General features: G+C 39.4%; 6 non-coding genes across 6 annotated transcripts; 3 read left to right on the top strand and 3 right to left on the bottom strand.

The window, feature by feature from the left end:
* Nucleotides 1-2495: 2495 nt before the first annotated feature.
* On the bottom strand, nt 2496-2567 carry trnap-agg (transfer RNA proline (anticodon AGG)). The gene has a single exon. It is a non-coding gene; the product is annotated as a tRNA-Pro (tRNA).
* Nucleotides 2568-9493: 6926 nt separating this feature from the next.
* On the bottom strand, nt 9494-9566 carry trnaf-gaa (transfer RNA phenylalanine (anticodon GAA)). Its single transcript has one exon. It is a non-coding gene; the product is annotated as a tRNA-Phe (tRNA).
* Nucleotides 9567-16018: 6452 nt separating this feature from the next.
* Nucleotides 16019-16090, top strand: trnae-cuc (transfer RNA glutamic acid (anticodon CUC)). The gene has a single exon. It is a non-coding gene; the product is annotated as a tRNA-Glu (tRNA).
* Nucleotides 16091-17592: 1502 nt separating this feature from the next.
* On the bottom strand, nt 17593-17674 carry trnal-aag (transfer RNA leucine (anticodon AAG)). The gene has a single exon. It is a non-coding gene; the product is annotated as a tRNA-Leu (tRNA).
* Nucleotides 17675-22329: 4655 nt separating this feature from the next.
* Nucleotides 22330-22401, top strand: trnap-agg (transfer RNA proline (anticodon AGG)). The gene has a single exon. It is a non-coding gene; the product is annotated as a tRNA-Pro (tRNA).
* Nucleotides 22402-24025: 1624 nt separating this feature from the next.
* Nucleotides 24026-24097, top strand: trnae-uuc (transfer RNA glutamic acid (anticodon UUC)). Its single transcript has one exon. It is a non-coding gene; the product is annotated as a tRNA-Glu (tRNA).
* The last annotated feature ends 997 nt before the right edge of the window (nt 24098-25094 follow it).

The following is a 25094-nucleotide window of genomic DNA, read 5'->3' on the forward strand; positions in this document are numbered from 1 at the left end:
ACTTCAGGATTTCTCGAGTTTAAGCAGGTGGTCCGGAGTTTGTGATGCATTTCCGGAGAAATTCCTGGAATTCCAGAGTAGTTGGCTGCCCTGAGATATAGTGAGACTCGTGGCTTTTCCAACCTTCTGCTGGAGCCTTTCAGGATCGCCAGTTGAAGAACCTCGGTCTTGGCTGGGGACCGTCATTGCACGGTTAGTGCTGATTTTCACAGTCATCCATTTTGCATTTATAAAATTCCATTTTCAAAAAAACGACGTACGAGACATTCGGTGCCGGGATTAACAAAAAAGATACCATGTTGAATTTAAACTTGCAGTTTCGCTAATAGTGTACATTACATATTAGCCTTTGTGGAGCAGGCTGACCAAAATTATGCTCTTTTCTCCCTTTTCCATTTTTTGGGGGTACGTATTGCTATTTTTTTTCTAACCGTGAAAAACTACTGCATCTAAAAATGTATGGATATCATGTATCCTACTAAGATGGGGAAAGTTTTCATTTTTGTTGCAATATCTTATGAGAGTAGTTTTTTTACATTCAGGGAGAACGGGGTTGGTTGCCACAAGGGTAGGATTTGCCTACATATTTATGAAATAGAGGAGCGGAGTGTTATGGATTCACTTGTTCATCCTCTGTATTGCCTATCCTCAAGGGGGTTAAAGGTTTGCTGGGTCCATCCCAGGTAGTTATTAACAGCAGCAAACCTGGGTAATTTTGCACCCTGCAATGAAAATTCACATTTCAAATAGAGTTATGGAAAAAATAAAATTTCCCAAGTTTCTTTAACCCTGGAAAAACTTGTTTCTTTTATAATGTAGACAATGCACAAAACATACCCTAATAGGTGAGCCATCATTATTTTTGGTATACATTTTTGCAATATTGATACATTAAGAAGACCACGCAACCCGAACTAACAAGGGTGCGCAATACGGAAGTTGAATGAATTAATTCATTGGAAGTTTCATCTTCCCTCGACACTAATGCTTGTCTCAATGGAATCAGAAGATATCTTGCCAGAAGAAGACAAGTAACAGAGATGTATTCTGATAAAGGAACTGATTTCCAATCAGCCGACAAGGACATAAATCAATGAATGAAACACAAACAGGATTGAAAAATACTTGCAACAAAAAGGAAATATTTGAGCTCTTACAGTGTAAATTAACCAATAGACAATATGCAGTTCAGGGTGTTTTTGTGGTGAGTCTGACCTGAAATAGCTCCAATGGGAAAGCATTGGATCTAAGATCTAAAGTTGCCTATTTAACCTTGGGCTTCAGCACTCCCTTGGCCTTTATCTAATCACCTAATAATCTATTTGAGTTCAGTTTGCTAGGGACCCTAGAGTCAATATACAGTTCATGTTAATTTTTATTGACCTACTGAAGCGGATAAATCTTTGGTGAGAGAGCATTTGACTGAAGATCTAAAGGTCCCTGGTTCAACCTTAGGCTTTGGCAGTCTGTTGGACTATATCAAACCAGCCAAAATCAGCTACAATTCAATTTGTGATCAATTGACTTGTAATCAGTGTGTAAATATGCAGTCTAGGTTGATTTTTGTTCACCTATGTGAGTCAAAGTAAGCCATGTCCGGTTCTCGAGAGCCCTCATCCGGTCTATTTTCCATAACTCGCTCCACCAACAGACCTGCATCAAATAATCTACATATTAAGCTTCTGGATATCTTGCTAATGAGATGATCATTTGATCCAGGTGTGGTAGTGGAGGAGATTTGGTAAACAGACTGGATAGGGGCTCTTGAAGACTGGACTTTGCCACCCCCGATCTACAGAATAAACCCCAATCTTTGGCAGTTCATTGGACTTTGTAAACTCAACCAAAACCATTTAGACTGGAGATCTAAAGTTCCCTGCTTCAACCCCGGGTTTCGGCAGCATATTGGATTTCGCAAACCCACCCTAAAACAGCTGGCAGTCAGTTTAAAAACCGTTTCCTTGTAAGCCATGAGTCGTTTTGCAGTCAAGTTTGACTCTTATCATTAACATGACCCGAATTTGCTCGGATAGGAATGTTGGAGAGCCTTCCCTAAATTTACTTTGGGCTTTGTCAGTCAATTGGACTAAACCAGACCAATATCACTTAATGCTCCAATTGGAATATTACACTAGTAGGCCATGAGTTAATTTACAGTTCAAGTTGTTTTGGGTTTTTATCAATCAGCCGAAGTCGCTCAGTTGAGAGAGCATTAGACTGAAGATCTAAAGGTCCCTGGTTTAACTCCTCGTTTCGGCAATACTTTGGACTTTGCAAGCTCAGCCTAATTCCGCTGGCAGTCAGTTTGAAAACTGTTTCTTTGTAAGCCATGAGTCGTTTTGCAGTCAAGTTGGGTCCGGAACCGCTCGCATCCTATGTGAGAATCATACCACTAGACCAAGGAGCCTGGGGTTCCCATACAGTGACACTTTTTTTCTCAGGTTACCTTGTGACATATCAACACCCATAAGAGATCACAATTCAAAAAAAAGCAAGGGCTCATCCGGGAGTCGAACCCGGGACCTCTCGCACCCTAAGCGAGAATCATACCACTAGACCAACGAGCCAGATGTGCTCATGGCATGACACTTTTTTCTCAGATGGCTTATGTCTGATATCATTGCACCATAGATCACAAAACAACATAGCAAGGTCTCGTGCAGGAGTTGGACCCAGGACCTATGGCATCCTGGGCAAGAATTATACCATTAGAACAACGTGGCATGGGTGCACAAACAGTGACACTTTTCTTCTCAGGTGGCTAATGTCCCATATCACTACACCGTAGATCACAATTCATCTAAGCAAGGGGTCATGCGGGAGTTGGACCCGGGACCTTTTGCACCTTAAGTGTGAATTATACCACCAGACCAACGAGCCAGATGTAGAGACACTTTTTTTCCCACCATAGATCACCAAACAACACAGCAATGACTCATCCAATGGTTGGCTTCAGGACCTATGGCACCCTAAGCAAGAATCATACCACTTGACCAACATGCCATGAGTTAATTGATGAACCTCACACATTCCCATTGCGGCTCCTGGTAGCTCCACCCCCTTTTGCTGCCTTATCAGCAATATTCATTCCAGAAGGAACCAGGTAATTAATGCCACACATCTACAAATAGAAATTTGTTTTGGAAGGTAAAGTGCCGCCATTCATCGCCCCAGTCAGTCAGCATGAGCGACTGCCATTGGAGTGGCTGTGATTAACTATCTGTTTGCCAATAATGCAATAACGGAAAAGTCGTGACACATTGAAACACACACCCCCACTCTAGTATTTTAACCGTATGTAAAAAAAAAAAACCAGCCCATGGCTTTGCCAAGGTTGAACAAGGTACTGTTAGGTCAACAGTCCAACAATTTCCCAACTGAGTTACTTCAGCTGACTGATAGACACAACCAACTTGGACTAGGAATTGACTCATGGCTTACTAGTACAATATTCCAATTGGAGCATGAACTGATATTGGTCTGGTTTAGAGAGTCTAATGGACTGACAAAGGCCGAGGTCGATTCATGGAACGCTCTCCAACATTCCCTATCTTCCCTCACGAGAGTCAAACTTGACTGTAAAACGACTGCCAGCTGATTGAGGGCAGGTTCACTAATGTCCAAAGTACTGCCGAAACCCGGGATTGAACCAGGGACCTTTAAATCTTCAGTCTAACGCTATCCCAACTGATTAACCAGACTTCGCCCAAAATTTGGTCATTGCCATGGAACCTTGCCACTGATTAATCAGACTTTGCCCAAAGTTTGGTCGTTGTCATGGAGACCTGACACAAATTAATCGGACATTGCCCAGAGTTGGTCGTTGTCTAGAAACCATACTATGCCCTGTTTTCTTATATAAAGACGAACCCACTGTTCATTCGATAGAGAGCTGCAAAAACATCCCGCTGAACAGGACTCCACTGTTTAACCTTTCTCTCCCCTAGTTGCAGTTTGATAATAAACCTATTTCCTATTAAATTGATCTCACTACTTTTTAACCTAATCCTGAAGTTGTATTTTCAGATCTCTCATACTTGGGTGCCAAAAACTCGAGACCCAACAGCCAACAAATGCCGGAGCGCACAACGACAGCATCCTCCATTGAAAGGGTGAACCCGGCGGACTTTCCCTCGCCACTCCTGTAATCTAGTGACGGGTCCCCGAAATAGGGCAGGTTCGGAACGAGAAAGATCTTGGATTCACCCTTTGATTTCTGTCTATGTGAAGTGTGATTTGAATGAGTATTATCACTGCAGTAGTATTAAAAGTTTGCGGTCTGGGACCAACTTACGGTGAAAATAGTAGTTTTTGGTCTGGCACCAACATACATAGAGCATTATAGATTTTGGACAGGGATCAACGTAAGTAAAACAAGAATAAGTCAAGGACTTATAGTCTTGGTCTGTTAATAGAGTCAGGGACTCTTCTAAGACAAACTCAGGGACTTTTGGTCTTGGTATAATCAGAGATATTGGGTGAATCACGAAGTATTGAAATCAATTACATGTAATTTAGAAAAGAATTGTTGTTTAAACTATTTAGTAAATGATTAATATAGGTCAGAAAGCAACAAAAGAGGTGGGTTAATTGTCAGACTGCAAAATGAAAATCGGGGAGTTACCGGATGTGAAATATATGCAAATGCAAGGTATGGGGAGTTGCCTGTATCTGCCAAGGTTGGTGACGAAACATGGTTTCTGTCCCAATATGAAGGATATGAAAGGTTTGATGAGCTTATAAAGGGAATGGTTAAAGGAAAGGGAGAGGAAGGGAAAGAAAAGTGAGGAAGTTGAGAAACAGTGGTCGGTGTTGAAAATATTGAAAGAACAGTGTGTGAAACGTCTACAGGACATTGAAAAAAATAGGAAAAAGAATAAGGAAACAAGAAAGCAATGTCTCATCTTCACCATGAAAATCTGCCCAGAAAAGGAAACCAACGTTCATCGGAGACCGACACATCCAGAAAATGCCCAAATTGCTGAAAGATTGCCCAACTTTTTTCCTCCAGCGGCGCCCCCCAAAGGTCCCATCCACCCCTCCCTCGTAGGATTGGAACGCCCCCCGAATATGATACCTCCGCCTCGCGCCCTGACGACATCATTTTGTCACCAGGCCACACCAGATCCGCCAACTCCTACCGACTTCAAAACTCCTGAGAATATTGGAACGGAAGAGGAGCTCCACAGCCCGCTTTTCAAACGATGTTGACAGAAAAAAGAAATGTCCAAACCTACCCAATGATGGCTGTGGCGAATCAAAGGTGGGGGGAAAAACAACAACAACCCACCTTATTGGTCTACCAACTTTGGACCAAGGCCCGATGCCTGGAAGCATGCAAGGGACTCGGAGATGTGGAAGAAAATGGGGCCAGAAAATTCTGTCAGTTAGTGGCATCCTATAACCTGAATGGAGCTGAAGTGGAGAAAGCCTTAAAGAACTCACTGAAACATAGATTGGGCAGAGTCAGAGAGAGATTCACAGGACGTGATGTAGGGGGAAACCTATTAGCCTACGACCCCCATGCCCTAACCGGAGAAATAGAAAAGCTACTTGGAAGAGCAGTGACAATGTTCCATAGACCCTCTGATTACCAAAGAATAAGGACATGTACGCATAAAGAGGGTGAGACTACAAATGATTGCTATGCCAGATTAGAAAGCTGTGTCAAATCCAAGATTCACAGGACGTGATGTAGGGGGAAACCTATTAGCCTACGACCCCCATGCCCTAACCGGAGAAATAGAAAAGCTACTAGGAAGAGCAGTGACAATGTTCCATAGACCCTCTGATTACCAAAGAATAAGGACATGTACGCATAAAGAGGGTGAGACTACAAATGATTGCTATGCCAGATTAGAAAGCTGTGTCAAATCCAAGATTCACAGGACGTGATGTAGGGGGAAACCTATTAGCCTACGACCCCCATGCCCTAACCGGAGAAATAGAAAAGCTACTAGGAAGAGCAGTGACAATGTTCCATAGACCCTCTGATTACCAAAGAATAAGGACATGTACGCATAAAGAGGGTGAGACTACAAATGATTGCTATGCCAGATTAGAAAGCTGTGTCAAATCCAACAGCCGCATGATGGATGACGACAATGAAAATGGCCCATTCCGAGTCCAGTTTAAACAATGGTTTATCCAAGGACTCCAAGTTCCCGTTTCTGGATTCATCCAAATACACTTCGTCACCTACAAGACTACCTCATCCGCTGAGATATTCCATTGGGCAAGCCACGCAGAGGAGAACATTCGCTCCAAGAAAGAAAAGGCCCAGGTGACAGCCAGCGCACAAATGATAACCGAGTTGCTTCAAGCCACCACCATGTCGGCTTCACCTTTGGCAACAGAAAGTTAACCCCCACCAGATTGCCTCAAGGATTCTGCGACAGCCCAACCATATTCTCCACAGAGATCCAGAGATCCATGAGTTACCATCCACATCCAAAGCTCACACAAGTCCTTATCTATGTGGACGGCATCCTAATTGCAAGCCCAACAACAGAAGAAAACGAAAAATAGTCCATCAGAGTGTTCCAACACCTGGAAAAGACGGGGAACAAGGCCTCATTATCTAAACTTCAATTTTGCCAGATTGATGTCACATTTTTGGGACATCTCTTGTCACAAAAAGGTCGAAGGCTAACGGACTACAGGAAGAAGTCATGGCTTTCCTTGGGTTAGCCAACTTCTGTCGAGGATGGATCCTTCACTTTGCACAAATCACCCAGCCACTATTGGACCTCATGAGTGACAAAGACCTCAACCTGTCAGATCCTGTAGAATGGACTCCAGCTGCTGAAGAAGCTTTCCACACCATTAAACAAGCCATACTATACTCATCCGTCATGGGCCTGCCAGAGTACACCAAGCCATTATTTCAAATTCATGATGTCTGCCCTTCTCCAACAACATGGTGCATATAAATAGCCATATGGGGCCATATAGGCTATTTGACCGGTTAAAAGTTGGCTTGAAGATAACAACAACTGACCTGTCTGATTATTTCCCCGTGTTTTAAAGGTATGATGTTTTGTTGTGGAGACCGATTGAGTGTGGGGTTTGCAAGAGACAATAGTTAGCATGTGAGAAAGAACATAATGTTTAATAATGTTTTTTTACTTTTTTATGTGTGTGCATGTCTCGGATGTATAGCATTTGCAACGCACCCTCGGCCGCCATTATAATACTTGCTTAGGGTAAGAGAGGTCCTGGGTCCAACTCCTGGATGAGACATAATCTTTTCGAATTGTGATCTATTATGGGGGTTGTTGATAGGTCGCATGCTTCACCTAAAATAAAAAAAGTGTTGAATTGTCATATATGATGGGGTGATATGGGACATTAGCCATCTGAGAAAAAAAAGTGTCGCACGAAGAGTATATCTGGCTCGTTGGTCTAGTGGTGTGATTCCTGCTTTGGGCGTGAGAGGTCCCGGGTCCAACTCCCGGACGAGCCCTGGTTTTATTGAATTATGATATATGATGGGGTGGGTGATATGGGACATTAGCCATCTAAGAAAAAAAGTGTCAGTTTAAGAGCACCTCTAGCTTGTTGGCCAAAATAATTCAATAAACTCGAACATTGGAAGACATACTGAGGCAGATATAATGAAAGTTAAGGCCGCGTCTGCAGAGGCGGTGATGCAACAAATCAGAGGCCGGAGAGTGTAACAACTCTCCAGGCTCCCCAAAGCTATTTCCCGCTGAAAAACTGCTTCAACTGTGTTTGTGATAGAGTTAAGACAAGTCATAAAAACGGGAGGCGTTAATACAAATGAAGGAGACGGAGTACAAAAGGTGTTGGGCACATTTTAACCAATAGGTGTAAATTAAATTCTATTCTAGTAATTTTTAATACATCAGAGTGTAAAAGGGCGCAAGATTAAATATAAGAATACAATTTATATTTCACATTAGCCACCTAAGGAAAAAAGTGTCACCGTATGGGGACCCCGGGCACGACTGTCACATTGACTTTAGAAATTTGACAGATAGGCCGGGTCAGCACAAGATACGATACATATAAAAAACTGCATCCTTTAACAGTAGTTATGAAACAGAAACAGAAAAAAGGACTAAAGTATTAACATACTCATCACTCATCTTTAAAGTAAAAAGTATAATGTACAAAGTAAAGTATAATGTACAAAGTAAAGTAAAAAGGAATGTTATAAGAAATATTCAAATGTAATTTAAAAAAAGATAGAGGGACTGTAAAACATGAAAAACAAAAAGAGTGGACAGAGCTACTGCCACTGGCGAATTGTTCGATCGAAATTTTTGTCGTAAGACAAAATGTTGTATGGCGAAGTGGTCATATCACAAGCTTCGACTGTACAGTGTTTAGCATGTGAGAAGGAAGATTATTTTTAGTAATGTTTATTTACTTTTGATATGTATGCGTGAATGTGCAAGTCTCGGGTAAAGCACATGGAATAGTAAGCATAACTTCAACTTTTGCCCTGGCATAACATAAGATGTTGTCTTGATGTTTCTTCAGTTTCTGTGATCGGTTAATTTCTCTGCTCCAGAAGGCAGAAGATGCCACCCAAGATGTGAATCATCTCAGTGAGGAAATACTATCTAGGTTCGTTCACACCACATTTCTGTTCTTCCCAAATTGTTGTGAAATTAAATGTCTTCATACTCAAGCGGGCAGAACAGTGTTTCTCAACTTTGCTTAGCCTCCAATGAGGAAGCCTGTAGAAAATCCTAATAGGATTTGTAATATAAGACAGTCTCTTTGCAATGGCTTGTTTATACATTATTAGTTTTTGTAAGTATAACAACATCGTAGTCATCCATACGACTGACATGTCAGCATAAACACCCAACTGTCTGACTGAATAATCAATCTTAGTCTTGTGATTGACTTGATATGTCAGCACAAATACTCAACTGTCCGACACTGATCAATTACTTTTTGCCCTGCTAATGACTGAAACATAACTGTCCAAAGTCCTACTGACAACTGTCAGTTTTGCCTGTATTTAAGACACACTCACTGGTCATTCGACAAGAGTTGCAAGAACATTGCGCTGAACAGGACTCCACTGTAAGAGCTCTCTTTCTCCACTTTACAGTCTGGTAATAAACCTATTTCCTATTTAAATTTATCTCACTCTTTCTTAGCCCGCTCCTGGAGTTGCATTTTCAGACCTATCACTAACGCTCTCCCAACTGAGCTATTTCGGCTGATTGATAAAAATATCAACCAATTTGAACTGCAAATTGACTCATGGCTTACTAGTACAATTTTACAATTGGAGCATTAACTGATCTTGAATTGGTTTAGAGAGTCCAATGGACTGACGAAGACCGAGGTCGATTCAGGGAACGCTCTTCAACATTTCCTATTAGAGCCTATTCGGGTCGTGTTGGTGTCAAGAGTCAAACTTGACTGCAAAACAACTCATGACTTACTAGTAAACAGTTTTTAAATTTACTGCCAGTTGATTTAGGGGGGGGTGCAAAGTCCAATTTACTGCCGAAACCCGGGGTTGAACCAGGGACCTTTAGATCTTCAGTCTAACGCTCTCCCAACTGAGCTACTTCGGCTGGATGTTTAAGAATATAACCAACTTGGACTGCAAATTGACCCATGGCTTACTAAAACAAGACAGTCGAACCTTGTGATACAAACGCTTCGCCGCGATGAAAATTTTGATCGAATAATTCACCCGAGATACAATCTAAATTTCGTGATGCGACCAAGCCAGGTGGCCATGGCACTGTCTTTTTTGCGTCTCTTTCGTGCATAAAATATTTCTACGCCACTGGGCGGACTTTGCAATTCCCCACCCACCAGCTTTTTCCCCCGCGTTGGGTACATTTACAGGTAAACAATATTACTATGGATCGGCAGAGTTCTGCAAAGCAAAAGTGTTGACAATGGACACGAAAAGCGAAATAATTGAAAAATATGCGTGAAGTACGTGTTACTGAGTACGCTAGGCAATACGAGAGGAGTACGTCAAGCATTTCGACCATCCTTAAGCAGAAAGACGCATCAAGACATTTTCCTTGATTATTGCCGAGGAAAGTTACATCCCCCAGCAAGTTTTCAAATGCGATGAAACTGGTCTTTTTTGGAAAAAAATGCCCGGGCGGACATTCATCAAAGCAGAGGAGAAGGCATTATCGTTACACAAACCCATGAGGGACTGCGGAACAGCCCCCTCCTCCTACTCCGTGTGTGTCATTGTCTCTCCCCTCCGCATTGTCTCTCCCCTCCGAAAAATGTCTTTTTTGCATCTCTTTCATGTATAAAATATTTCAATGACCACTGGGCTGACTTTGCATTTCCCCACCCGCCCGCTTTACTCCCCATAATGGTCTACATTTATATACGAGGTAAACAATATTACTATGGATCGGCAGTTTTGCAAAGAAAAGGCGACTGTTGACAATGGACAGGAAACGTGAAATAATTTAAAAATGTACTAGGAGTATTATATTACTTCTCATTCCCTCTTTTTAATATTTCTGGTCTCAACTCTCTCTCATAGTCATAGGTACCGTTCAAAGCGGTTGCGACCAGATATATTACAACGGTGGGGGTGGGGGTTTTTGTTGCGAGCCAGAGGCAATGTTGTTTTATGAGCAGTGGAACGATCGCTAGTACTGCAAGAATACTTTTGGTTTGATTGATGATTAGCCTCTCTGGTACTAAATTCTGGGGGCCAAGCTTCTTTTTGTTCTGTATTGTATTCTATGTCGGAGTGATAAAAAACAGGTTAAAAATGTTCTCTTTTAGTCGTCTAGTTTTAAAAATTATGCGACCAACTTTGGTCTTGTCCAGAGGTCTTGGATAGTTAGATTTGTGGGGTCATTTGGACACGAAAAAAGATGCTCAGTATTGTGGGGGGAAAAGTTGCAGCTTCTAATACTTTTCGTTGGCAAGTGGTCGTGGGTTATCCTATTGTGAGGACATTTGTGTGCATCATTTTTGGAATAATTTGAAGGGAATACGTAGAAAAACATCAAACATCCCATCGATAGCAAACGTAAGGTTGGAGGCAAGGGAAAAAAGATTAAAACAAAATTAGAATTCAGTTTTGTGTAAAGTTACGTTAAACGTTTGTTTAAGTGTGTCTGTATATATTAATCCAAGTTCATTTAAATTTGTTTGTTCCGTTTACCAGTCTGTTGTTGTAAAAATTAAATCTAAAAATAAATATTGTTTGGTTCTGTCCACTCTCTTGTTAATTCTTTAGTCCTTTTTTTCTGTTTATGTTTCATATGTGCTGTTAACGGATGCAGTTTTTATATGTACCGTATCTTGCGCTGACCCGGCCCATCTGTCAAATTTTTAAAGTCAATGTGGACCCGGGCCACAAAGTTTGCCCACCCCAGCACTCGACAGACAAGCCAGGGGTGCCCATACAGTGACACTTTTTTCCTTAGGTGACTAACGTACCATATCACCCCCAAATTAGATCACAATTTGACAGGACAAGTTCTCGTCAGGGAGTTGGACCCGGGACCTCTCGCACCCAAAGCAAGAATCATACCAGTAGACCAACGAAGCAGGGTTGTCCTTATAAGGACACTTTTTTCTCGGGTGGCAAATGTGCCATATCAACCCCATAATAGCTCACAATTTGACAAAACATGGACTCATCTGGGAGTTGGACCCGGGACATCTCACAACCTAAGCGAAAATCATACCAATAGACCAACGAGCCATGCATGTCCATGATGTGACACTCTTTTTAAGGTGTAAGCATGTGACCTATCAACCTACATAATAGATCACAATTGGACAAAGCAAGGGCTCGTAAGGGAGTAGGACTGTGGGATTTAATCCATATACATTCAATAACTTTGGATCAAAGGAGACACACAGAGTCAGTCGTGATGAGATTTACCAGACTTCAGCTGAAGGAGGGGGTCAGAGTAGCCAGCGCTGGAAGATGTGTCCGTCCACCAGCCTGAACAGTTCGAGTCCCCCAACAGATGAGCTAGTTTTATCAACAGAACGTCATGTGACATAGGTACAAACTTTAAGCGGGAAAAGGTGAACAAAGAAATGGGTGTGTCATGGTATATGACGCCCCTTAACTCATAGGTGTTATGATGGAAATTTCCACTAGGCTATCTAAAACTCTATCCTCGTGACTATACTGAATAAAATTATAAAGAATAATTTCTATACTCCACAATTCCCCCCTATAGTAACTTTGAAAGAATTGTCATTAAATACATCAATTTATATCCCTCCTATCCAGGTCCTAGAATACAAATATCATCAGCAGTTATTAATCAATGGGTTTGGAAAACAACAAAGTAACTTGTCAAGGCAGAGACAAAAAACTCGAGGTAATTTTGGTGTTATTCGAGAAAAAATCCTCTGCGTCCCTTTTTATGAGCGGACACAATTTTTAAGTCAAGACAAGTACAATTTCCCGGAAGACTCGACATACCGAGACTCGTCACAATTTGAAAGAGTGGGAGAATCTCCATTATGATTTGCCATGCAGTGATACTGTATGTCACTGTAAGTTACCAGCGTGTGCTAAATAGTATTTTGAATCATGACTTTCATACAGGGAATTACACACATAGAGAAAATACAGAACAGTAACAAAATCGCAAGTGAGGGAGTTGCAAATTTAAACAGAATTGAGAACCACGACCCGTGTTGGCCAAGGCTTTCATTTCAGCTATAGCACGAGTCATGTACTGGTTTCACTGGTTTTTCACTGGTTTCACTGGTTTTCACTGGTTTTTACTGCGATGAAGGTGCAGCAGTGTTCTCCCATCATGGCACACGCACCTCCATCCTTGGCTGTTATCAGATCCAGGACCATCCGGTCCTGCAACTCCATTCCCCTTCGGGCTTTTAAATCATCTGCTATACCCTGTAGGGCCTTGACAGTTTGGGTAATGCACACATGTAACAGTTCAATGGAACTTTGCCCACTCAAAGTTGGCAAAGTTGCGACAGTATGGTTTTCTGGGGGGGTGGACCACAACTTATGGTCACGTGGAACACCGACACCCCAGATTGAATCATGTGGTTTGAATTGCACTGATTTTGATCTCTTATCGCTTACTGTTACGTTCATTACTGATAGTGTCAGGTTTAGAACCATATACATTCAATAACTTCGGATCAGAGGTAGCACACGCACAGTCGGCTTGATCAGATTTTCAAAGACTTCAGCTGAGGGAGGGGTCGGCAGTAGCCAGCACTGGGAGTTTGAAAGTTGAGGTATTTTGCTTCTGCAAAAAAAGAAATGATTGTAAGTAGCAGAGAATGGTTTTGATCCATTGACCTCTGGGTTATGGGCCCAGCACACTTCCGCTGCTCCACTCTGTTTCCTCTCAATTGTGAATTGACAAGCTGACACACAAATTTAATCAATCTGACTAATCCAAGCAGACATACAGAGGCACATGACAATTCCCTCCTGCTGACTGAGCTCCTGAGGACCACTCGCACAAGCATCTCGGTCTTGGATGTGGACTTTCACATCCATGGTGAGTTCTGCAATTTACAGTCATCCATTTTTCAGTTAAGAACTTCCATTTCAATGAAAAACACAAATACAAGACGTTCGGCGGCACAATTAACATAATCAAGATAACAGCTATTAGCTAATGTTACTATACAAATTGAGCAGGAAGACATTTTTCGTTTTACCAGTATGAGATGTTGTGTGTTTTTTAAAGGTGTTCTTGTGATTGAATGTTTGACCACACACTGGGCAGGGGAAACGTTTTTTTTTCCTGTGTGGATTTGTTCTGTGATGCTTTAAATTGGCCTTCCAAGTGAATTTGTAAATACAAACTGACAAAGAAAATATGTTCAACCGATCTGGGTTCTTTTGTGTGATTTTAAAGTCTTTTGGCAACTGAATTTTTGACAACAGACTGAGCAGGAAAAAGGTTTTTCACCTATGTAGGTTCTTGTGGATTTTCAATGTTATAAAAACAGTTAATCATACCACATGTCAGGAAGCTGTCACAAGCATACTACCCCTGTACATCTTCCCAAATTAAAACTTTCTATAAACGTTACAAACGTATGCCGCACAATGTTTGCAGTTGTTTAAATATATAGATATCATCTAATCTGTTTAGTTAATCTGATAAGATTCATGTCAGAAACTGTATTGTAAAATAAGTTCAATATTAACATTTCGATATTGAAAAGGGGCCTATATTTATTGCTTGTCATATGTGCAATTGTCTTTGTTATATGATTTAAGATTTCTGCTGCTAAATCTCTGACGCCAAAACTTGGGGGTTATGCTTCTAAGTAGTGTGTTCATAAATTGCTTTGTTGTGATTTGGAAAAAAATAATCATTTTCAATGTGAAATTGCCTATCACACTCAAATTTAATGTTGTCGCGTATATTTTCATAGGTTAAAAAATGGATGAACTTAATACAGTGGAACCTCAGTTATTGCAGTTAATGGGACCGAGACCACCTGCGAAAACTGAAAATCCGCGAGGTAGCGGCGCCCCTTCCAAAATGCTTTAAAAAAAGCGTATCCACATGCACAAAAGCACCAACAAACTATATGCTGTTCATGCAGGTGTTTAATTCCACATCAGAATGCAGGTGCCACGTTGATGCATACAAACAGATCAAATACAGTATAGTAAAAAACTGTAAAATATGTTGTCTGTTTACAATAACAATTGAGGGTCTAGAACACTGTTCTTCCAAGCAATTTACTTACGAACAACCGATTATCGTTATTCAGCTTTCAAAAACAAGCAAACACTACAATTAGCTAACACAATTAGCTAACATAGTATTCCGCATGGAGGATCTTCTGCTGTTTTTTGCGCGTAAGAAACATCGTTATTGGGAGTTTTTTTGGTCGATGAAGATGCGCCTATGAACAGCCATGACGTCATCAATACGATTGCTAAATTCGACGACTCTTACCATGTTATCATCAATTTCTTTGGCCCTTTTTTGGAGGTCTTTGGCAACATTGAAGAGGTCCTGTAAATTATTCAATGTAAGGCCACCTTTGTCAGCTTCGTCAGTAGTAGACTCGTCTTCCTCCTCACTCGCCGATTTGGTCATTACCTGTAGGTCCTCCTCTGTCAGTGGGTTTAGGGGCAGTCGATGAGATTTGTAATTTCATCAGCTGTCATATCCGAAAAGCCTTCAGTCTGCACCAACCGAGCCAGCCTGACAGCCTTATCAACGGCAGAGTGATGGATTTCGTTAGGCTTGAAACCCTCATAGTCTTGAGTGATTTTGTATGGCCACAATTTCTTCCAGCTGGAGATGAGTGTCTGTTCTTTCAGGTCCCTTAGGGCATTCTGAATATTAGTCAGACACGTAGCTATGTTGTAGTCCTTCCAATAAGATTTGATGCTGAAGGTCTCGTCGGGCTCTTCAATGGAGGACGTTAGGCCCTCCATTGTCAACCAGATTCTCTGGCTACGCTCGCGTAGCTATTTCATGCTCTCAACCTGTCCAATAAACTCACTTTTTCGTTAATTGTTAACATATTTCGCTTTTTCTTCGGTTCACTAGATGCACCAAGGGACAAAGAGCGTTTTGGAGGCATCACTAAGGGCTTCACAAAACTTTTACACTTAATTTGGCGAGAAGCGTACTGTATAGCAGAAGATAAGCGTGGACTGAGAATGGGCATCGGGAGAAGCTTGGGCCACTGTAGTGAATGGGCCAATGGGGAGTCGAGTAGTTCAGTGAGTATTCAGATGGCCAATCAGCGTTCGTTTATGCCCGTGATGCTTTGCCCATACATGCATTCTTTGTTTTAAAATTTTGTAAAATGATGCAATTACTAATTCTAATTGAATATTTGTTTTCAAATTTTGTAAAATAATGTAATTTCTAATTTTAAATTAATATTGTTCATTATTTATTTATTTTTACATTTAAAAAAAAACCTCAAAGCTCTGAAGCCGCGATGGATGAACCGCGAAGTAGCGAGATCCCAATATAATTTCATGAGTCCATCATCCAAACTGCATGCTTCTACTTGATCTGGATCAGCTTCAGATGATATATCCCATATGGTCTAGCGGTCAGGATTCCTGGTTCTCACCCAGGTGGCCCGGGTTCGACTCCCGGTATGGGAAACCTCGTGCTATGTGAATGGATTGAGAACTTTTGACTTTCTATAATTTCCAGAAACAAATCCCACAAGCCTTTCCCACTTCTAGCCGAGTAGATGTCTATTGCAAATGATGTGGTAATTTACTGAGTCTGTCATCAAAGCTTTATACTTCTTATGAAATATCCCATATGGTCTAGGGGGCAGGATTCCTAGTTTTCACCTAGGTAGTCCGGGTTCAACTCCTGGTATGGGAAACTTTGAATTAGATGTCTGGAATCAGAAATATTGGACCTCTATACCGACCGGAAACTAACCCCAATTATTCGCCATAAGGCGAGATAGAACAACCATCTAAAACTAATGCCAACTTTCAGGATCGGCAGACTCGAAGTGAGGAGGTGAGTGAGCAGATCAGTAATCAGCTGTTAAAACTGGAGAAGGAGAACCAAAGTCTTCTCTAGACTGTCAAAAAGCTCAGAAATGGTCCATATTCACAATAGCATGCAGTCCCACAAAAATACTCACTACAGTGAAAAGGATGATGACCAACAGTCACTTTTATGTAGTGGCTGGAAGTTATTGATAAAGGAAAACATGCCATTTACACAGCCAGTGAAACAGCAGATATTTAATACCTTGCCGTCTGGAGTTTTCATGAGCATCAGCTCACAGAAGAGGATGTGAGGCAACGAGTGCGCAAGACTGTTCAGAATAACCAACAAGTGGAGAGACATTTGGAATGTAATGATGTCATCTTTTGTGGGGGAGAGTGTGACATGAAAGTGTTTAAGTTATTAATGATAGAGTGTGACATGCTGAAGTGTTTAAATTATTAATTATTGCCTGTTGGGGATTACAACTAGTTTCGGATTGGATGTTTATCAGTGTTCGATTATTGATTCCTTGATCCAAATAGCAAGAGTGACATGGTAAAGTCTGAATCGGTATTTGATTATTGATGTCTGGGTGCATATAGCTTGGCAAACACAGTATATATACAATATATATATATATATATATATATATATATATATATATATATATATATATATATATATATATATATATATATATATATATATATATATATATATATATATATATATATATATATATATATATATATATATATATATATATATATATATATATATATATATATATATATATATATATATATATATATATATATATATATATATATATAAATAAACGAAGTTAAAAATGGGAAAAAAACAATCTGGAACCTATTGACAGAAAAACCTCATCTTCAGAGTAATATAAGTTAAAACATTCATGCAGTGGGTTTATAATGAAGTGTTAATTGATCATTTAATTTACATATTATATTTAAGAAAGTGAGATGTTTTTACCATGAAATGTGGCAATTGTTGCTCTCTGTCCCTTTAGAAATACAGAAGTATGTTGATTATTCAAAAAGTCAAATCAAAAGCCTTTATTGTCATCGTACACAGCGGCGTATAAGAAAATAGGTGAAAGAACAATTTTCAACTCTTGAGTTATTGGCAGTGATGGGATTTGAACCCATGCCTCCTGAGAGACTGGAGCCTTATTCCAGCGCCTTGGACCGCTCGGCCACACTACCTTAGAGTGAAAAATGTGACAACAACTCATCGAGTTTAACAAACATAGCGCAATGTGACTGTCAATGCGATACAAATAATGGCATCTATCTCATTGAGGGTCCAGATGGGAAGAAGAGAGTTTATCTATGGTAGGCTCAGGGTTATCATCATGCTGACACACCCTTGTAGATAGCTGGGGAGCCACTGAAGCTGTGGTTATCGGCAGTTTTGCTGATGGCGATCCACGCTGGGCAGAGTTCTATACGTGTTTTTATGGTACTGAACTTTCTTACGTTTCAAATGCCCCCTTCAGTCCCCCTTTTGGAATCAAAAAGTTCCAACAAAAGGCCAGATTTGGGGTTCGCTGTGATGGAAGTCAGAGCCAAGGCTCTCCCGTTGAGGTGACAAATGAAGGTCTGGAAGTCTTATGAGTGTGTCTGTGGTGGAGGCAATTGGAGTTCAAGGTGTTCTAGATCAGATTTTGTCCACTCCAAGTAGTCCAACGCATTTGGCGTCTCTTTGTTTAGTCTAATTTAGGTTATCAGGAGCAAAGCATTTATACATGATTTTACTTTAAGCAAAAATAGCAAATTAAGTTTAATGGTAAAGCAATGCATATTTTTTGCTGCAAGCAAATGTATAATATGAAATAATCCTGACATTCCCCCTTTTTAAAATATATTTGCACACAATCTAATTCCGTTATGCCTTAATGGTAATAATTCCTTTGTATGACAAATATAATTCCACCAGGGGGGGTTGTGCAGGTTGGTCTGAAAAAGGAATAACAAAATCAACCTTGTCCAATTCGCTTTAGGACTAGTGCAGCAAAGTTAAAGTTGTAAGCAAGTTTTCCAATGGAAAAATATTACATATTAATGGAAGCTTGAGGGCAGCCCACCAGACTCACATCTCTGGGGTCCTGAGTTTAAATCCAGGTAATGTCAACCTGTGACGTTTGCCTTCCTTACTTTACATTTGTTTAACATTGGAAAAAGATCACTCTGAATTTCATGGCGGAACACAATTGGGGTAAGTGTTTTGTCTGTATCCATAAATGTTGTTTAGAAACCAAATGAGCTTAGCTAACCATTTACTTTAGCCACCTCATAGTGTAGAGCAGGGGGTTGGTTCGCGGGCCGCATTAATGTCAACTCCATTTCATGTGGGCCGGACCATTTTAGATCCAATATTTAGATTTCGTTTTTTAAATTGGTTTAAAGGAACTGGATCAAAAGCCCTAAATAGTCAGTTTTTTTATAGATCTAAAGCAATGTTTATTTGAGCTATTTTTCTTCTTAGTAATGGAAAATTTCTTTTAATCATGTTTTTCATTTCAAATGGAAACAAAATAAATATTTTAATTATGTTCAATATTAAAGTGGAAAATGGAAAATTTCTCTATATTTATTTTTAGATCTTAGAAATTGCGCTTTGAACTAAAAGAAAGAACTAAAAAGAAAAAATTTGGATTGAAATAAATCAAGCACCACCCTGATGCACCAGGGCCTTCAACAGCCACAATCGAGCCTGAAAATGTTGAGTCCAGCGCAGTAGAGTGAGAACATTGGAGAGACCCTTCAATGGTAATGATAGGTTCATAAATAATTACCCTTCCGATGTAATTATCAATCACTGCAGGCAGACATCTTATTTAATTATTGACATTTAATTAAATAGATTGGATCACGGATAAGGACCTTAAAGGAAGATACAGCAAAGCCCCTTGTCTTCAAAAGTATCCTCTCGAACAGTATTTTGCGTACGGCTTTAAGGCATTTGGATTAAAACAATCATTCCTTCATTTGACCTAACAATCATACAACAATTACTTAAAGAAGCCCGAAGTGCGTCATGAGGTATGCACACTATACGAGTGTAATGGAAATGGCAGATATCCAAAGTCCTTGCTGCCTGCTTGGAGCCCGATACTGGGTGAGACGTCGGATAAACAATCCTTGGATAAGAAGTCCAGTTGAGAGAGGACCAGGCGGCCGAACAATAGGAAGAATGATTTAACAAAGAAATGATTTACTACACATATATGTATATAATATCAATACAGAATAAACCCAACAGGTAAGAACATAATAACTTCAACAAACTTCTTGTGTTCACATTTCTTTTTAATGTGGGTTCAAATTACTGTGGTACCTTGAGATACGACCTTATTGCATCCAGGGACTGAGACCGTAGAATTGAACTACCGTATTTTCACGACTATAAGAGTGGTTAGCATGTTGGCTTTACAGTTCCGAGGTCATGGGTTCAAAATACACAAAAGAAGCCACACAGGTGAAAAACCATGGTCAGGGCGAAGGTACTCAATGGACGTTTTTTTAACTTTTAGTGCTATGCGTGTGATTTTATCTTATCCAAGAGTGTTGGCTCAGCAGACTTAACTCGTCATTGACGTTAAATGGCCTTAACGATCTGACAAAAGTAAACACATTATAAGATATTTTCCCATTTAAATTTGTTCATTTTTATTTTTTTGAACATATGTTTTCTGTTTATTTTTTAACTACTATTGCATGGAATGTGGATCCTCATTGCAGGCATCAAACTTAGTCGGGACCATCGCCTTTTCTCCTGTTCACAATTAACTGAGATAGGCCCCAACAACCACACGACCCCCACGAGGATAAGCAATACAGAAGATGAAGAAAGACTTTTAACAAGACATGCAACCAATCCATAAACGTGTAGGCAAATCCAATCACTGTAATAACCAATTGCGTCTACTCGAATGTAAAATAATAAAAAAATACCCTCATAAACTATTCCAAGGCTGAGGAATAAGACACAAAAGCCAAATTTTTAAACTGTCAGACTGAACCTTTATGGTCCCCTAATATTATAAACACATTGTTGATTCGTTTCCTGTCCCTTATGTCTTACACTCTACTGAGATCATGAAAAAACATCCTAAAACAGTGAATTTTTCTGGATGCATCTGTTGAAGGTATTATTTAATTGATAACACGGTTCCAGACTGGGTTAAAAGGTCTCTTTAGATGTTTTGTCCGTGAAGTGAAGTGGGCTTTATTTGAAAGTGGTTCTTCAATTCCACAGTCATCACTGACATTAAAGTTAGCTGACCAAAATGTCAGCTATGTTTGACATAGCTTTTCGCAAAAATGTATAAACTACTATTTCAGATGATCACGCTAGATCAACATGATACATTTCAAACAATTTTCAACCGTGTGATTTCTGGATTTTTCTTTTTAAGGGGGACCTGTACCTACGATGAAAATGTCAGAACATCATAATTTTTAAGTGGGAGAATTTGCAATTTTGCTGGATGTTCAAATACTTATAGTGAACTCACTGAATAAGGTTACAAAGACACAATAGGATGCTTTTTGAATTGAAAGAAACTTTCACCATGGCCAATAGTGGATGTATGGATACCCTGCTGTCTAAATTAAAAATGTGTTATTTCTCTTTGAAGCACACTTTTGATAAACTATAAAGCCATAGATGTGCCACCCAAAACATGGCCCAAACACAAAACTTTACCTCAATCAAAAAATCAGTTTTAAACAGTGGGAAATAGTGCTTGAGTGCATTTATTATAATGTCAGCTATCACTTTGCATTCAAACACATTTTTTCTTTGATTTAATTCGTTTTGTTTATTATAGTTAGGTTATTTATGAGTTGTTCAAATGCACAACAATATTTTGAGAGGAATTTTGTTAATGAATATTAAGTCCTTCCAGATTTGCATTCCTTGGGTAGACGTCCAGTAAACAGTCACTGGAACGAGGACTCGGTGGCTTGTTACGATCCCGAGTTCTCTTCAGAGAAATTGAAGAAGTTTCCATAAAAAAATATTAAATATATATATATATATATATATATATATATATATATATATATATATATATATATATATATATATATAGATATATATATATATATATATATATATATATATATATATATATATATATATATATATATATATATATATATATATATATATATATATATATATATGTATGTATGTATGTATGTATATATATATATATATATATATATATATATATATATATGTATGTATGTATATATATATATATATATATATATATATATATATTTAATATTTTTATATATATATATATATATATATATATATATATATATATATATATATATATATATATATATATATATATAAATATAAATATATAATAGTATTACAAAATTAACCCAACAGTGCGTGAGGTCCCGCGTCCCCGGACCCCTCGCTTTGTCGAATTGTGATCTATTATGGGGGTTGATATGTCACATACTTCACCTGAGAAAAAATATGTCACTGCACAGGCACCCCTGGCATGTTGGTCTAGTTGTATGATTCTCGCTTATGAAAAAATGAAAATCAGACATAGGCATTGTCGTCATCATTGACTTGGTGCAATAAGTTTGGGGTCCAAATCGTTATCTATGGTGGGGTATTATGGGACATTAGCCACCTGAGATAAAAAAGTGTCACTAATTGGGCACCCAAGGCATGTTGGTCTAGTGGTATGATTCTTGCTTAGGGTGCCATATGTCCCGGGTCCATCTCCCGGACAAGCTTTCTGTTTGTCGAATAGTGATCTATGGTGGGGTGATACGGGACATTAGCCATCCCAGAAAAAAAGTGTTGTTCACTGAGCGCATCTGGCTCGTTGGTCTAGTGGTATGATTCTCGCTTAGGGTGTGAGAGGTCCCGGGTCCAACTCCCGGATGAGCCTTTGCTTTGTCGAATTGTGATCTGTTATGGGGGTTGATATGTCACATTTTCTTCACATGAGAGAAAAAGTGTGATTTAAGAGCCCATATGGCTGTTGTTCTAGTGGTATGAATCTTGCTAAGGGTGCCTAGGGTCTTTCTTAATCAACATTTTCCAATAGTCAGACATAAAATTAAAATTTATGTATATATCTATCCATTGTAGTTTCTCTTTTCGCTCTAGTTGTTTATTTTAGAAATCTGTAAGAAGGTTTGTTCTCAATTGAAACGCTTTCACTTTTTATGGAGACAATAAAACTAATATAAAATGTTCCTTATGGTTTATGGCATTGCTCCTTGAGCAATAATCTTTCCAATCAATATTGGATGCTTTCCATTACGTCTGATCACGTCAATACGTTTATCTTACCTGTCTCCTCAAACGTTTCAACTGAGAGAACCTCCTTACAGTGCAAAGGTGGATCTGCATCCTCCTTTTCAGCTATTTTCATGTCTGCTGTTTGGTCAGCAACACTTGTACGGACGTTCTCATTTTGGGTTGCTTGTGCGTCTTCTCCATGTTTCCTGTTGAAAAACACAGAATTCTTCTGCTAACTCAAAATTAGTGCGTTTCTTTAAAGTTTCTCTTTTACGCAGATAGCCAGATTAGTCGAATCATTCAGCTCCAACCGTGTAGTGAATGATGGTGTTTTGTCTATCGTCTACTAAATAAGATTTCCATATTTTATTGTCCGGTTGACCTCGTTATGTGGGCGCAATGATTTCATAACGAAATATGGAACCTTTCGTCAATCCTGTCAATTAATCTGTTAGCACAATTTGAATGCCATTATCACTATAAATCAATGGTACTTTGGAATTTCATGTGATGCACTGTTTTTGTTTTTTCATTTCAGTGCTCCAAAATTTCACATTGCAGATTTTCTCCTCCAATTCAATGCATTATCATCAAAAAAATTCTTTGGACTAAAAAATGTCCATAATTTTTCATCGCCATCCAAAAAGGCTTGTTGGCGATTTCAGAAATTGATTTCAAATTTCCAATCCTTTGCTGCCATCCCTGGAAAGGGCTTATTGGTGGTTTCAGAAATTGATTCCAATTTGCTAACTCTTTTTCCACCCAGATATCTAACGGATTGATTATATCTTGGTGGATGGCCAATCAAAAACACAAAAACACAAAAAGACAAACAACCATTCACGCTCACACTCATTCATAATCAGACATGAGTGGTCTGCAATTTTTGTCGCATCGGGAGAAGCTTGGGCTTGGTGAATGGGCCAATAGGGAGTCGAGTAGTTCAGTGAGTATTCAGATGGCTAATCAGCGTACGTTTATGCCCGTGATGCTTTGCCCATACGTGCATTCTTTGTTTCAAAATTTTGTAAAATGATGCAATTACTAATTCTAATTGAATATTTGTTTTCAAATTTTGTAAATTAATGTAATTTCTAATTTTAATTTAATATTTTTCATTATTTATTTATTTTTACATTTAAAAAAAACTTGAAGCTCTGAAGCCGCGATGGGTGAACCGCGAAGTAGCGAGATCCCAATATAATTTCATGAGTCCATCATCCAAACTGCATGCTTCTACTTGATCTCGATCAGCTTCGGATGATGTATCCCATATGGTCTAGCGGTCAGGATTCCTGGTTTTCACCCAGGTGGCCCGGGTTCGACTCCCGGTATGGGAAACCTAGTGCTATGTGGATGGACTGAGAGCTTTTGACTTTCTATAATTTCCAGAAACAAATCCCACAAACCTTTCCCACTTCTAGCCGAGTAGATGTCTATTGCAAATGATGTGGTAATTTAATGAGTCTGTCATCAAAGCTTTATACTTCTTATGAAATATCCCAGATGGTCTAGGGGTCAGGATTCCTAGTTTTCACCTAGGTAGTCCAGGTTCAACTCCTAGTATGGGAAACTTTCAATTAGATGTCTGGAATCAGAAATATTGGACCTCTATACCTTCCGGAAACTAACCCCAATTATTCGCCATAAGGCGAGTTAGAACAACCATCTAAAACTAATGACAACTTTTAGGGTCGGCAGACTCGAAGTGAGGAGGTGAGTGAGCAGATCCGTAGTCGACTGTTAAAACTGGAGAAGGAGAACCAAAGTCTTCTCCAGACTGTGGAAGAGCTCAGAGTGGTCCATATTCACAATAGCATGCAGTCCCACAAACATACTCACTACAGTGAAAAGGATGATGCCCAACAGTCACTTTTGTGTCGTGGCTGGAAGTTTTTGATAAAGGAAAACATGACATTTACACAGCTAGTGAAACAGCAGATATTTAATACCTTGCCGTCTGGAGTTTTCATGAGCATCAGCTCACAGAAGAGAATGTGAGGCAACAAGTTCGGAAGACTGTTTAGAATAACCAACAAGTGGAGAGACATTTGGAATGTAATGATGTCATCTTTTGTGGGGGAGAGTGTGACATGCTAAAGTGTTTAAGTTATTAATTATTGCATGTTGGGGATTAAAACTAGTTTTGGATTGGATGTTTATCAGTGTTCGATTATTGATTCCTTGATCCAAATAGCAAGAGTTACATGGTAAAGCCTGAATCGGTATTTGATTATTGATGTCTAGGTGCATATAGCTTGGCAAACACAGGAGATGTTCCTCATTACAGTAAAACTTGGATTGAGGACAACAACTAATCACTGTGTAATTATTTCT

The sequence above is a fragment of the Stigmatopora nigra genome, chromosome 20 (genome assembly GCF_051989575.1).
Source record: "Stigmatopora nigra isolate UIUO_SnigA chromosome 20, RoL_Snig_1.1, whole genome shotgun sequence".
Classification (NCBI taxonomy): domain Eukaryota; kingdom Metazoa; phylum Chordata; class Actinopteri; order Syngnathiformes; family Syngnathidae; genus Stigmatopora; species Stigmatopora nigra.